The sequence below is a fragment of the Oncorhynchus tshawytscha genome, linkage group LG13 (assembly GCF_018296145.1).
Source record: "Oncorhynchus tshawytscha isolate Ot180627B linkage group LG13, Otsh_v2.0, whole genome shotgun sequence".
NCBI lineage: Eukaryota > Metazoa > Chordata > Actinopteri > Salmoniformes > Salmonidae > Oncorhynchus > Oncorhynchus tshawytscha.
The window spans coordinates 30,466,256-30,480,335 of NC_056441.1; positions in this window are offsets into that span (position 1 = coordinate 30,466,256).

Below are 14,080 nucleotides of genomic sequence, written 5' to 3' on the forward strand. Positions count from 1 at the left end.
TAGTGGCGGCTACAGTTGTGGTGGCGGCTGCTGTTGCTGTGGTGGCCGGGGCTGTCGTATATGTGGCTGCAGTTGTGGTGGCAGGGGCTGTCGTATATGTGGCTGCAGTTGTGGTGGCAGGGGCTGTCGTAGGGACGTCTGCAGTTACGGTGGCAGGGGCTTCAGTAGTGGTGGCAGCGGCTGTTGTCGTGGTGGCAGCTGCAGTTGTGGTGGCAGCTTCTGTCGTTGTGGTGGCAGCTGCTGTTATGGTAGCAGTCGTAGTGGTGGCTGCATTTGTGGTGGCAGGGTCTGTCTTTATTGCAGCTGCTGTTGTGGTTGCAGTGGCTGCTGTGTCAGTAGCGACTAAAGTTGTGGCATGAGTTGCCTTAGTGGTGTCTCCAGTTGTGGTGGCAGGGGCTGTCGTAGTGGCGTCCTTAGTTATGGTGGCAGGGGCTGCAGTAGTGGTGGCAGCGGCTGTTGTCATAGTGGGAGCTGCAGTTGTGGTAGCAGTTGCACTTGTGGTTGCTGCTGTTGTGGTAGCGGCTGAAGTTGTGGTGGCATGGGTTGTCTTAGTGGTGTCTCCAGTTGTGGTGGCAGGGGCTGTCATAGAGGCACCTACAGTTATGGTGGCAGGGGCTACAGTAGTGTTGGCAGTGGCTGCTGACGTGGTGGCAGGGGTTGTCTTAGCAGTGTCTGCAGTTGTGGTAGTAGTGGCTGTTGTCGTAGTGGCAGCTGCAGTTGTAGTGGCAGCTGCAGTTGTGGTTGCAGTTGCTGCTGTTCTTGTAGTGGCTAAATGTGTGGTGGCAGGGGTTGTCTTATTGGTGTCTTTAGTTGTGGCGGTAACAGCTGTTGTTATAGTGGCAGCTGTAGTGGCAGAAGCTGTTATCATAGTGACAGCTGCAGTTGATGTAGCAGCTGCACTTGTGGATGCAGTGGCTGCTGTTCTGGTAGCGGTTAAAGTTGTGGTGGCAGGGGGTGTTGTGGTAGTGTCAGCTGTTGTGGTCGCAGTTGTAGTGGTGGAAAATGCAGTTGTGTTTGCAGCTGCTGCTCTTGTGGTACCAGCTGGAGTTGTGTTGGCAGTTGCTACTGTTGTAGTGGCTGCTGTAGTTGTCGTGGCGGCTACAGTTGTGGTGGTGGCTGCTGTTGCTGTGGTGGCCGGGGCTGTCGTATATGTGGCTGCAGTTGTGGTGGCAGAGGTCGTCATAGGGACGTCTGCAGTTACGGTGGCAGGGGCTGCAGTAGTGGTGGCAGCGACTGTTGTCGTGGTGGCAGCTGCAGTTGTGGTGGCAGCGGCTGTCGTCGTGGCGGCAGCTGCTGTTGTGGTAGCAGTCATAGTGGTGGAAAATGCAGTTGTGGTTGCAGATACTGCTCTTGTGGTACCAGCTGGAGTTGTGGTGGCAGCGGCTGCTGTTGTAGTGGCTGCTGTTGTGGTGGCCGTGACTGTTGTAGTTGCGGCTGCAGTTGTTGTGGCAGGAGCTGTTATCATAGTGGCAGCTGCAGTTGATGTAGCAGCTGCACTTGTGGATGCAGTGGCTGCTGTTCTGGTAGCGGTTAAAGTTGTGGTGGCAGGGGGTGTTGTGGTAGTGGCAGCTGTTGTGGTCGCAATCGTAGTGGTGGAAAATGCAGTTACAGCTGTGGTGGCGGCTGCTGTTGCTGTGGTGGCAGGAGCTGTTGTATATGTGGCTGCAGTTGTGGTGGCAGAGGTCGTCGTAGGGACGTCTGCAGTTACGGTGGCAGGGGCTGCAGTAGTGGTGGCAGCGGGTGTTGTCGTGGTAGCGGCTGCAGTTGTGGTCGCAGTCGTAGTGGTAGAAAATGCAGTTGTGGTTGCAGATGCTGCTCTTGTGGTACCAGATGGAGTTGTGGTGGCAGCGGCTGCTGTTGTAGTGGCATCTACAGTTGTGCTGGCGACTGCTCTTGCTATGGTGGCGGAGGCTGTCGTAGTGGAAGCTGCAGTTGTGGTAGGAGTCGTAGTGGCATCTGCATTTGTGTTGGCAGGGTCTGTCGTTATTGCAGCTGCTGTTGTGGTAGCAGCTGCACTTGTGGTTACAGTGGCTGCTGTGTTGGTAGTGGCTAAAGTTGTGGTGGCAGGTGCTGCAGTAGTGATGGCAGCGGCTGTTGTCATGTTGGCAGCTGCTGTTGTGGTGGCAGCGGCTGTCATCATAGCGGCAGCTGCTGTTGTGGTAGCAGTCGTAGTGGCGGCTGCTGTTGTGGTAGCAGTCGCAGTGGTGGCTATAGTTGTGGTGGCAGCGGCTGCTCTTGTGGTACCAGCTGGAGTTGTGGAGGCAGCGGCTGCTGTTGTAGTGGCTGCTGTAGTGGCAGCTACAGTTGTGCTGGCGACTGCTGTTGCTATGGTGGCAGAGGCTGTCCTAGTGGAAGCTGCAGTTGTGGTAGGAGTCATAGTGGCGTCTGCAATTGTGGTGGCAGGGTCTGTCGTTATTGCAGCTGCTGTTGTAGTAGCAGCTTCACTTGTGGTTGCAGTGTCTGCTGTGTTGGCAGCGACTGAAGTTGTGTTGGCATGAGTTGTCTTAGTGGTGTCTCCAGTTGTGGTGGCAGGGGCTGTCGTAGTGGCGTCCTTAGTTATGGTGGCAGGGGTTGCAGTAGTGGTGGCAGTGGCTGTTGTCATGTTGGCAGCTGAAGTTGTGGTTGCAGCGGCTGTCGTAGGGACGTCTCCAGTTACGGTGGCAGGGGCTGCAGTAGTGGTGGCATCTGCTGTGGTCATGGTGGCAGCTGCTGTTGTGGTAGCTGCAGTTGTGGTAGCAGTCGTAGTGGTTGCAAATGCAGTTGTGGTTGCAGATGCTGCTCTTGTGGTACCAGCTGGAGATGTGGTGGCAGCGGCTGCTGTTGTAGTGGCTGCTGTAGTTGTAGTGGAATCTACAGTTGTGCTGGCGACTGTTGTTGCTATGGTGGCAGAGGCTGTCGTAGTGGCGTCTGCATTTGTGGTGGCAGGGTGTGTCGTTATTACAGCTGTAGTTGTGATGGCAGTGGCTGCTGTTGTGGTCACGGCTAAAGGTGTGGTGGAATGGGTTGTCTTAGTTATGTCTCCAGTTGTGGTGGCAGGGGCTGTCATAGTGGTGTCCTTAATTACGGTGGCAGCGGCTGCAGTAGTGGTGTCTGCGGCTGTTGTCATAGTGGCAGCTGCAGTTGTGGTAGCAGCTGCACTTGTGGTTGCTGTGGCTGCTGTTGTGGTAGTGGCTGAAGTTGTGGTGGCATGGGTTGTCTTAGTGGTGTCTCCAGTTGTGGTGGCAGGGGCTGTCGTAGTGGTGTCTGAAGTTATGCTGGTAGCGGCTGTTATCGTAGTGGCAGCTGCAGTTGTGGTAGCAGCTGCACTTGTGGTTGCTGTGGCTGCTGTTGTGGTAGTGGCTGCTGTTGTGGTAGCGGCTGAAGTTGTGGTGGCATGGGTTGTCTTAGTGGTGTCTCCAGTTGTGGTGGCAGGGGCTGTCTTAGTGGTGTCTCCAGTTGTGGTGGCAGGGGCTGTCGTAGTGGTGTCTGAAGTTATGCTGGTAGCGGCTGTTATCGTAGTGGCAGCTGCAGTTGTGGTGGCAGCTGCACTTGTGGTTGCAGTGGCTGCTGTTCTGGTAGTTGCAGCTGCTGCTCTTGTGGTACCAGCTGGAGTTGTGGTGGCAGTTGCTACTGTTGTAGTGGCTGCTGTAGTTGTAGTGGCGGCTACAGTTGTGGTGGCGGCTGCTGTTGCTGTGGTGGCCGGGGCTGTCGTATATGTGGCTGCAGTTGTGGTGGCAGGGGCTGTCGTATATGTGGCTGCAGTTGTGGTGGCAGGGGCTGTCGTAGGGACGTCTGCAGTTACGGTGGCAGGGGCTTCAGTAGTGGTGGCAGCGGCTGTTGTCGTGGTGGCAGCTGCAGTTGTGGTGGCAGCTTCTGTCGTTGTGGTGGCAGCTGCTGTTATGGTAGCAGTCGTAGTGGCGGCTGCATTTGTGGTGGCAGGGTCTGTCTTTATTGCAGCTGCTGTTGTGGTAGCAGCTGCACTTGTGGTTGCAGTGGCTGCTGTGTCGGTAGCGACTAAAGTTGTGGCATGAGTTGCCTTAGTGGTGTCTCCAGTTGTGGTGGCAGGGGCTGTCGTAGTGGCGTCCTTAGTTATGGTGGCAGGGGCTGCAGTAGTGGTGGCAGCGGCTGTTGTCATGTTGGCAGCTGCAGTTGTGGTTGCAGCAGCTGTCGCCATATCGGCAGATGCAGTTGTGGTAGTAGTTGTGGTAGTGTCTGCAGTTGTGTTGGCAGGGGCTATCCTATTTGTGGCTGCAGTTACAGTGGCAGGGGCTGCAGTAGTGGTGGCAATGGCTGTTGTCGTGGTGGCAAATGCAGTTGTGGTGTCAGCGGCTGTCGTCATAGTGGCAGCTGCAGTTGTGGTGGCAGCTTCTGTCATGGTGGCAGCTGCTGTTATGGTAGCAGTCGTAGTGGCGGCTGCATTTGTAGTGGCAGGGTCTGTCGTTATTGCAGCTGCAGTTGTGGTGGCAGTGGCTGCTGTTGTGGTAACGTCTGAAGTTGTGGTGGCATGGGTTGTCGTTGTGGTGGCAGGGGCTGTCGTAGTAGCGTCCTTAGTTACGGTGACAGCGGCTGCAGTAGTGGTGCCAGTGGCTGTTATCATAGTGGCAGCTGCAGTTGATGTAGCGGCTGCACTTGTGGTTGCTGAGGCTCCTGTTCTGGTAGCGGCTAAAGTTCTGGTGGCATAGATTGTCTTTGTGGTGTCTCCAGTTGTGGTGGGAAGGGCTGTCGTGGTGGTGTCAGCTGCAGTTGTGGTGGCAGCTACAGTTGTGTTGGCAGCTGCTGTCGTGGTGGCAGCTGCTGTTGTCGTGGTGGCAGCTGCTGTTGTCGTGGTGGCAGCTGCAGTTGTGGTGGCAGCTACAGTTGTGTTGGCAGCTGCTGTCGTGGTGGCAGCTGCTGTCATGGTGGCAGCTGCAGTCGTGGTGGCAGCTGCAGTCGTGGTGGCAGCTGCAGTCGTGGTGGCAGCTGCAGTCGTGGTGGCAGATGCTGTAGTCGTGGTGGCAGCTGCTGTAGTCGTAGTGGTGGCTGCAGTTGTGGTGGCAGGGTTTATCTTTATTGCAGCTGCTGTTGTGGTAGCAGCTGCACTTGTGGTTGCAGTGGCTGCTGTGTTGGTAGCGACTAAAGTTTTGGCATGAGTTGTCTTAGTTGTGTCTCTAGTTGTGGTGGCAGGGGCTGTTGTAGTGGCGTCCTTAACTATGGTGGCAGGGGCTGCAGTAGTGGTGGCAGCGGCTATTGTCATGTTGGCAGCTGCAGTTGTGGTTGCAGCAGCTGTCGCCATAGCGGCAGATGCAGTTGTGGTGGCAGTGACTGTCATCATAGTGGCAGCTGCTGTTGTGGTAGCATTCGTCATGGTGGCAAATGCAGTTGTGGTGGCAGCGGCTGCTCTTGTGGAACCAGCTGGAGTTGTGGTGGCAGCGGCTGCTGTTGTAGTGGCTGCTGTAGCTGTAGTGGCAGCTACAGTTGTGCTGGCGACTGCTGTTGCTATTGTGGCAGAGGCTGTCATAATGGAAGCTGCAGTTGTGGTAGGTGTCGTAGTGGAGTCTGCATTTGTGGTGGCAGTGGCTGCTGTTGTGGTAGCGTCTGAAGTTCTGGTGGCATGGGTTGTCGTTGTGGTGGCAGGGGCTGTCGTAGTGGCGTCCTTAGTTACGGTGGCAGCGGCTGCAGTAGTGGTGTCAGCGGCTGTTATCATAGTGGCAGCTGCAGTTGATGTAGCAGCTGCACTTGTGGTTGCTGAGGCTGCTGTTCTGGTAGCGGCTAAAGTTGTGGTGGCATAGATTGTCTTAGTGGTGTCTCCAGTTGTGGTGGGAAGGGCTGTCGTGGTGGTGTCAGCTGCAGTTGTGGCAGCTGCAGTTGTGGTGGCACCGGCCGTCATCATAGTGACAGCTGCAGCTGTGGTGGTAGTGGCTGTTGTCTTAGGGGCAGGTGCCATTGTGGTGGTAGCGGTTGTTGTCGTAGGGGCAGCTGCAATTGTGGTTGCAGTTGTTACTGTTATAGTGGCTGCTGTATTCATTGTAGTGCCTACAGTTTTGGTGGCAGCTGCTGTTGCTGTGGTGGCAGGGACTGTCATAGTGGAAGCTGCAGTTGTGGTAGTAGTTGTGGTAGTGTCTGCAGTTGTGTTGGCAGGGGCTATCCTTTTTGTGGCTGCAGTTACAGTGGCAGGGGCTGCAGTAGTGGTGGCAATGGCTGTTGTCGTGGTGGCAAATGCAGTTGTGGTGTCAGCGGCTGTCGTCATAGTGGCAGCTGCAGTTGTGGTGATAGCGGCTGACATAATAGAGGCAGCTGCAGTTGTGGTATCATATGCACTTGTATTTGCAGTGGCTGCTGTTGTGGTAGCGGCTAAAGTTGTGGTGGCAGGGGGTTTTGTCGAAGTGGCAGCTGTCGTAGTAGTAGCTGCAGTTGTGTTAGCAGTCGTAGTGGCAGCTGCTGTTGTGGTAGCAGATGCTGCTCTTGTGGTACCAGCTAGAGTTGTGGTGGCAGTGGCTGCTGTAGTCGTAGTGGCGGCTACAGTTGTGCTGGTGGCTATTGTTGCTGTGGTGGCAGAGGCTGACGTAGTGGAAGCTGCAGTATTGGTAGTAGTCGCATTGGTGTCTGCAGTTGTGGTGGCAGGGTCTGTTGTAATTTCAGCTGCAGTTGTGGTGGCAGGAGCTGTTGAAGTGGCGTCTGCAGTTATGGTGGCAGGGGCTGCAGAAGTGGTGGCAGCGGCTGTTGTCGTAGTGGCAGCTGCAGTTGTGTTAGCAGCTGCACTTGTGGTTGCAGTGGCTGCTGTTGTGGTGGCATGGGTTGTCTTAGTGGTATCTGTAGTTGAGGCGGTAGCTGCTGTTGTCATAGTGGCAGCTGCTGTTGTGGTAGCGGTTGTATTGGCGGCTGCAGTTGTGATGGCAGCGAATGTCATAGTTGCGGCTGCAGTTGTTGTAGCTGCTGCTGCTCTTGTGGTAACAGCCTGATTTGTGGTGTCTGCTGTAGTCGTAGTGGCGGCTACAGTTGTGGTGGTGGCTGCTGTTTTTGTGGTGTTAGCTGCAGTTGTTGTGGCAGCGGCTGTCGTAGTGGCGGATGCACTTGTGGTCGCAGTCGTAGTGGCAGCTGCACTTGTGGTCGCAGTCGTAGTGGCGGCTGCACTTGTGGTGGCAGGGGCTGTCTTTGTGGCAGCGGCTGCCGTAGTGGCAGCAGTTGTGGTCACAGTCGTAGTGGCTGGAGTTGTGGATTCTTTACAAGGAAGAAAAGCTCCAGTAGGAATGAATGGGAAGCCCCACAAGCAAAATGCTTCTAGTGGGGTAGATGCTGCAGATGTTGAAGGAACATTGGTGATGACTGGGGTTTGATCTATCATATAGGGTGCAGTGGGAATATTTGGGAATCCCCATAAATCCCCAAAGGGTTCTTCTACATTTCTTGAGTTGAAAGGTTGAGGGAAACAGGATACCATTGTGGTGGACAACTCTCCAGCAGAGTTCTGATAAACCAGTTGAAGCGAGAGACTGCCATACTGTGGAAGAGGAAATCAGTTAAGGGCAACTGCAATCACCAGCACAAGTTAAATTGTATTTATTTTTAAAATGTCTAAAATGTTCAACCACTGCAACAAAGAATCATATGTGCATTTTTGTCAATTTTCAGACAATCTAATGTTTACATTTCAGAGCATGATAATTTTTAAAAATCAGTTTCTATGCAATATTGATAAATGACACCCTTTCTTACCTCCACATTTGATTGGGAAAATTTGACAAACAAGGCATTGAGACTTTTCCACTGAGTTACAATGTATCCATCAGGAACGTGCAACAATGCCTCTGGACCTGCAAAACAGCATATCAATCAATAGCAGAGCCAGCTTTTTAAAATAAAGGATTTAACATGACATTGCAGTTCCGTCTGTTAGGTTAAAGTAAGGCACAGCCTTTAAAAAAAACTTCCAGTTTCCATTTCAGTGTTCAAAGGTTTGAAAGTAGATGTAAGCAATATGGTGATGGCACCACCAAACCTTCCAATAGGTCAAGTGTTGCTGCTACCATGTTGCATCCACCCAAGCCAGCGATTCCCAAACTTGGTCGTCGGGACCCAAAGGCGTGCACGTTTTGGTTTTTGCCATAACACTACACAGCTGATTCAAATGATCAAAGCTTGATTATTAGTTGATTTTATTTGAATCAGCTATGTAGTGCTAGGGCCGAGTTTGGAAAACCCTGACCTAAGCAGTCTTTTCAGATCTGTGAGCACAAAGGATAAGTTTACACAGGCAGTCTAATTCTGATCTTTTGTTTTACTATAATTTTGGCCAATCACATCAGGTCTTTTGCCAATACAAATATCAGAGTGGGGCTGTCTGTGGTCAAAACAAAGTAACCAACAATCCACACTATGACTTTGACACTATGACTAGTTATCTACTACATGACATAGCAATGCATTTTTTAAATCAATCCATTCCTCCAATATGTGAAACATGTCCTCAGATTAGTATTGACATCAAATAACTGCAGTTAGTTCCGTGGGAACATGAATTATCAGTTCTTACCAAGCACCTTCACATCTATCAGCATTCCAGCAGGTAGTTTAACAGTCATGTCTGTTTTCCCACAGGTGACTTGGGGCAGCCACAATGTTGGTGGAACAGAGGTAGGAGGGGTGGAGATGGGAGTCTGACAAGTTGCCGTGCCAGACACATTCCTCATGAGAAGGCGGTCAAAGTAATGGACTTTCACAGAGTGTTGATGGACGCCACCCTGGATCTACAGAGAGCATGATAATGAGCCCATATGGGAAAAATTACTTTAAAAACCATATATATACACACTACCGTTCAACAGTTTGGGGTCACTTTGAAATATCCATGTTTTTGAAAGAAAAGCCATTTTTTTGTCCATTTAAATAACATAAAATTGATCAGAAATACGGTGTAGACATTGTTAATGTTGTAAATGACTATTGTAGCTGGAAACAACTGATTAAAATGGAATATATACATAGGCGTACAGAGGCTCATTATCAGCAACCATCACTCCTGTGTTCCAATGGCACATTGTGTTAGCTAATCCAAGTTTATAATTTTAAAAGGCTAATTTATCATTAGAAAACCCTTTTGCAATTATGTTAGCACAGCTGAAAACTGTTGTTCTGATTAAAGAAGCAATAAAATTGGCCCACTTTAGACTAGTTGAGTATCTGGAGCATCAGCATTTGTGGGTTCGATTACAGGCTCAAAATGGCCAGAAACAAAAACAAAGTTTCTTCTAAACTCGTCAGTCTATTCTTGTTCTGAGAAATGAAGGCTATTCCATGTGAGAAATTTCCAAGAAACTGAAGATCTCGTACAACGCTGTGTACTACTCCCTTCACAGAACAGCACAAACTAGCGCTAACCAGAATAGAAAGAGTGGGAGGCCCCGGTGCACAACTGAGCAAGAGGACAAGTACATTAGAGTGTCTAGTTTAAGAAACAGACGCCTCACGTCCTCAACTGGCAGCTTCATTAAATAGTACCCGCAAAACACCAGTCTCAACGTCAACAGTGAAGTGGCAACTCCAGGATGCTGACAGCCTCTGCCACCACAATTAAAGAATGTATTTGAGTATATTTTTACATGTATGTATCAATATATTTGGTAGATTTTAAAATGTATTTGGAAATGTGTTCTAAAATAAATTCCAACATGTATTTTTAAGCAATATATTTTTAGGTCAAATCAGTGATCATGGTTGATATTCATAAACAATTACTTCATAATACATTATCACTTCTCTACCTACAACATATTTGGCTTGACAGCCAATACACTTTATAGCCATTTTTCTCAGTTTCACTGTTTGCGTAGTTACTGCTCTTTGTTTTTGTATGGCAGAGTGAGTAACTGAAGTCAAAACATGGTGGAACAAAGCCATAGTGCAGTAACTTAACATACTACTGTTTGCCTTGGTTTTACTTGGATTTTGTAGTTACTGCAAATTTCACACAACATTTTCACTGAAACTAAACATAATTGATTCCAGGACACGTTGTCACAAGATAAAACAGATACTAAAAAGCCTGATTTAAGTCTTTACTCAATTTTGTCTAAAGTGTAATTACTGCATTTTGCCTTTGTGGGGCATTTGTGTGGCATTGCACGATGTATGTTTTTTGTTTAAATCGATTATAAACTCAAATAAAATAATTATAAAAACATTATTTAATTAAGCTGAAGAGAGGCACTTACTATAATTTTTTATTTACCACTTGAGATAATCAACGCATTTTCCTATGTGGTCTTCATGACTTTGTTTTGTTCTCACCTTCACATTTCAAATTATATCACTGCCAAAGTTTTGGCTTGGTGACCAAAATGTTTTCTCCATTGATACATTTCAGAAGCCGAATTAGGAACCACTTTGGCCACCCTGTAGATTACATTTTATAGCCATACCTTTCTGTAATATTGTCAGGCATTATATGTATTTGAGCAAAGATGCAAATGCACAGTGCCTTCAGAAAGTATTCACATCTCTTGACTTTTTCCAAATTTGGTTGTGTTAAAGATTTTGTTAACGAGCTACACAAAATACTTGAATGTGAAAGTAGAAGAAAAATTTGAAGACTTGTACATTTTTGGGGGGAAAAATAAAACACTAATATATCTTGATTACATAGTATTCAACCCCCTGAGTCAATACATGTTAGAATCACCTTTGCCAGTGATTACAGCTGTGAGTCTTTCCAGGAAAGTCTCTAAGAGCTTTCCACACCTGGATTTTGCAATATTTGCAATATTATATTATTTTCAAAATTGTTCAAGCTGTCAAGTTGGTTGTTGATCATTGCTAGATATTTTCAAGTCTTGCCATAGATTTTTAAGCCAATTTAAGTAAAACATGACATGAAACTGCCGCCTTGGTAAGCAACTCCAGTGAATATTTGGCCTTGTGTTTTAGGTTATTGTCCTGCTGAAATGTAAATTAATCTCCCAGTATCTGGTGGAAATCAGACTGAACCAGGTTTACCTTAAGGATTTTGCTTGTGCTTAGCTCCGTTACGTTTCTTTTTTTATGCTGAAAAACTAACCAGTCCAACCAATGATTACAAGCATGCTCATAACATGATGCAGCCATCACTATGCTTGAAAGTAGGTCAATATTGTGGAGTAACTACAATGTTGATCCATCCTCAGTTCTCATATTACAGCCATTAAACTCTGTAACTGTTTTAAAGTTACCATTGGCCTCATGGTGAAATCCCTGAGCAGTTTCCTTCCTCTCCGGCAACTGAGTTAGGAAGGACACCTGTATCTTTGTGGTGACTGGGTGTATTGGTACGCCATTCAAAGTGTAATTAATAACTTCACCAGTTTTATTTTTTTACCTTTATTTAACTAGGCAAGTCAATTAATAATAACAAATTCTTATTTTCAATGACAGCCTAGGAACATACATTACTGCCTTGTTCAGGGGCAGAAAGACACATTTTTAACTTGTCAGCTCAGGGATTCGATCTTGCAAACTTTCGGTTACTAGTCCAACACTCTAACCACTGGGCTACCCTGCCGCCATGCTCGAAGGATTATTCAATGTCTGCTTTTACATTTTTACCCATCTAGATCCTCAAGAAGTTCAATAACTGAACCATCGAGAGGATCTTGACTGGCTGCATCACCACCTGGTATGACAAGTGCACTGCCCTAAAATACAAGGCTCTACAGAGGGTGGTGCGGATGGCCCAGTACATCACTGGGGCCGAGCTCCCTGCCATCCAGGACATTTATACCAAGCGGTTTATGAGGAAGGCCCAGAAAGACTTCTGCTACCTAAGCCCTGGACTGTTCTCTCCTCTTCCTTCTGGCAAACAGTACCAGAACATCAGGTCTTTGACCAAAAAGCTCCGAGCAATTAAACTGCGATGCGGAACAGAGCTCAATTTGGTCTCTCCATGCCTCCGGAGGCTCGGCAATTGCGTCACACCTTCCATACAGAGCCTACAACCACATTTTTGGATCAAGCATACATTTTATTTTAGGGCTTGATTTAATCTGTAGCATTGAAGGTCAGCATTGTAGCATGATTGCAATGTACTTTCACCGAGACTGCATTCATGTAAATTGGCTACAACCAATCTGCAATCAAAGAATTTGAAAAGTATGAAGCCAATGGTCCAATATTCTAGGAAACAGCTGTGGAAATGCGCTCAATCGAAAATTACCTTTACATTTCAATTACGCTACAACACTGTGGATTGAATCTATCCCCTAGTGTTGTTTCACTGAATTCTTCATTGTTGAGTATGAGCTTGTAAGTAAGCATTTCACTGTATGGTTTACAGCTGTTGTATTCTGTCATGTGACAAATAAACTTTTATTTGATTTGAGCCGCGCTGAGAATTTGAAAAGTATGAAGCCAATGGTCCAATATTCTAGAAAACAGCTGTGGAAATGCGGACATGTTTTGGACTGATAAGCACTAGGCTACATACTCCACCCTATGCACCAATCAGAAGCTAAACGAGGAAAGATGACACCAACTCAAAATCTGCCATCCCCATTATTATGATCATTCCATGACTTTAAGACTAGTGACAATCTTAAATAGGGTGTAGGTAATAACAACTTACCCAGTGGGTCAGGTCGCAGCCCCAGTAAGACATCTTCAAAAGCAGCCAAGGCCCATGTATCAACTCAACATGGTGGCATTGCTCTGGAAGGTGCATCAATGGAATGGGTGTCATTTCATCTGTGAAGGGAAAAGTAGACAACACAGTACAGTTTGAGGTTGTAGCCAGTGAGAGGGCAACAGGGTCACACAATTCTGTACTAAAAGCCCAATCTGTAATCTTCACAGCCTGAGCAGGCCACTTTTGTGACATATGGGCTGGGGGGGAAATGTAATCACTCAGATTCTTCTGCAGAGATATGGATGAAAGTGTAAACAGTCCATGAAAGCAACAGTTTTAAATAGATTTTGTAGCTATACACATTGTTTTCAAAGACTAAGAAAAAATGGCCTGAGATATTGGGTTATGATGGTGAAAGACATTGTAAACTCATAATCTATTTCTAAACTTTAGTCTTCAAGAATAAACATATGTAGCTATGCACTATGATGTGTTCCTAACTAACATACTGTTCGACTAGCTGATTGGAAGCAGGGGTCACAACTGTAAGGCAAATCGAGATTCTGTATAACCAAACATTGAAGGTCCTAGAAAAAAAAGGCTACTAAGCATTAGCTTTTATCACGGAGCTTGGATAATTATTACAACATTTCAGATGCACGCCTCCATTTTAAGAGACTGAATGATGGTGCATCTCCACTAATAATTTATTAAACAAAACATAGTGTCAGGACAACAAGATCCACTACTAAATGCGACAGAACAAATTCAGATTGTTTGCTTTTTCAGATTCCCACTTTTAGAATACCCTATATGCAACCTTGCACCTTGTGTAATTCTACTCAATAATTATTCTCACTCTCAACAGTAAGTGGATCCCACTCAACAGAGGTCTGGACCTCAGTGTCCTCATACTGGATGTAGCTACGCCCCTGTCTGTATCCACTAGCAGTGTTCTTATATCCAGCACCATTACACTTCAATATTGTGTGAGTTATTGATTGTATGCTGTCCCTTCTAATACATTATTCTGTAGAGAACAGCGACAGCTTCTACGGTGATTCCTCATGAAAACAAGACCACAAATCTCCATGATTTTAAGGGTATTTCACAACAACAAAAAATATCCATAGAATGGTCCTTTGGAGGAAGGATTGTTGACATATTTGAAATTTGCTTCTAAAAGCATAATTCAGAAATAACTAATTGAAGTTGGAATATTTGTAAAAATGAATAACAATAATTCAATAACAATTTTCACCTTTAAGACTCCATAATGTTTCATCTGAATGAGTACAGATGAGTAGTATTTTGATTTCAAAAAACAATTTTATTACATTAATTTAGGAATATTTAAAAATAGAAACATGAAAATAGAAAGACCCCATTTTTGATTCAGCTAATTGTTCAATATATTGTTGAACGTAATATACTTTACTACCAGCACATAAATATTCCAGAGTGGCATCTCTATAGTTTTAAAGTTATGGTCCATTTCATACAGACAAATTGACACAGTAGGCAATGTAACCA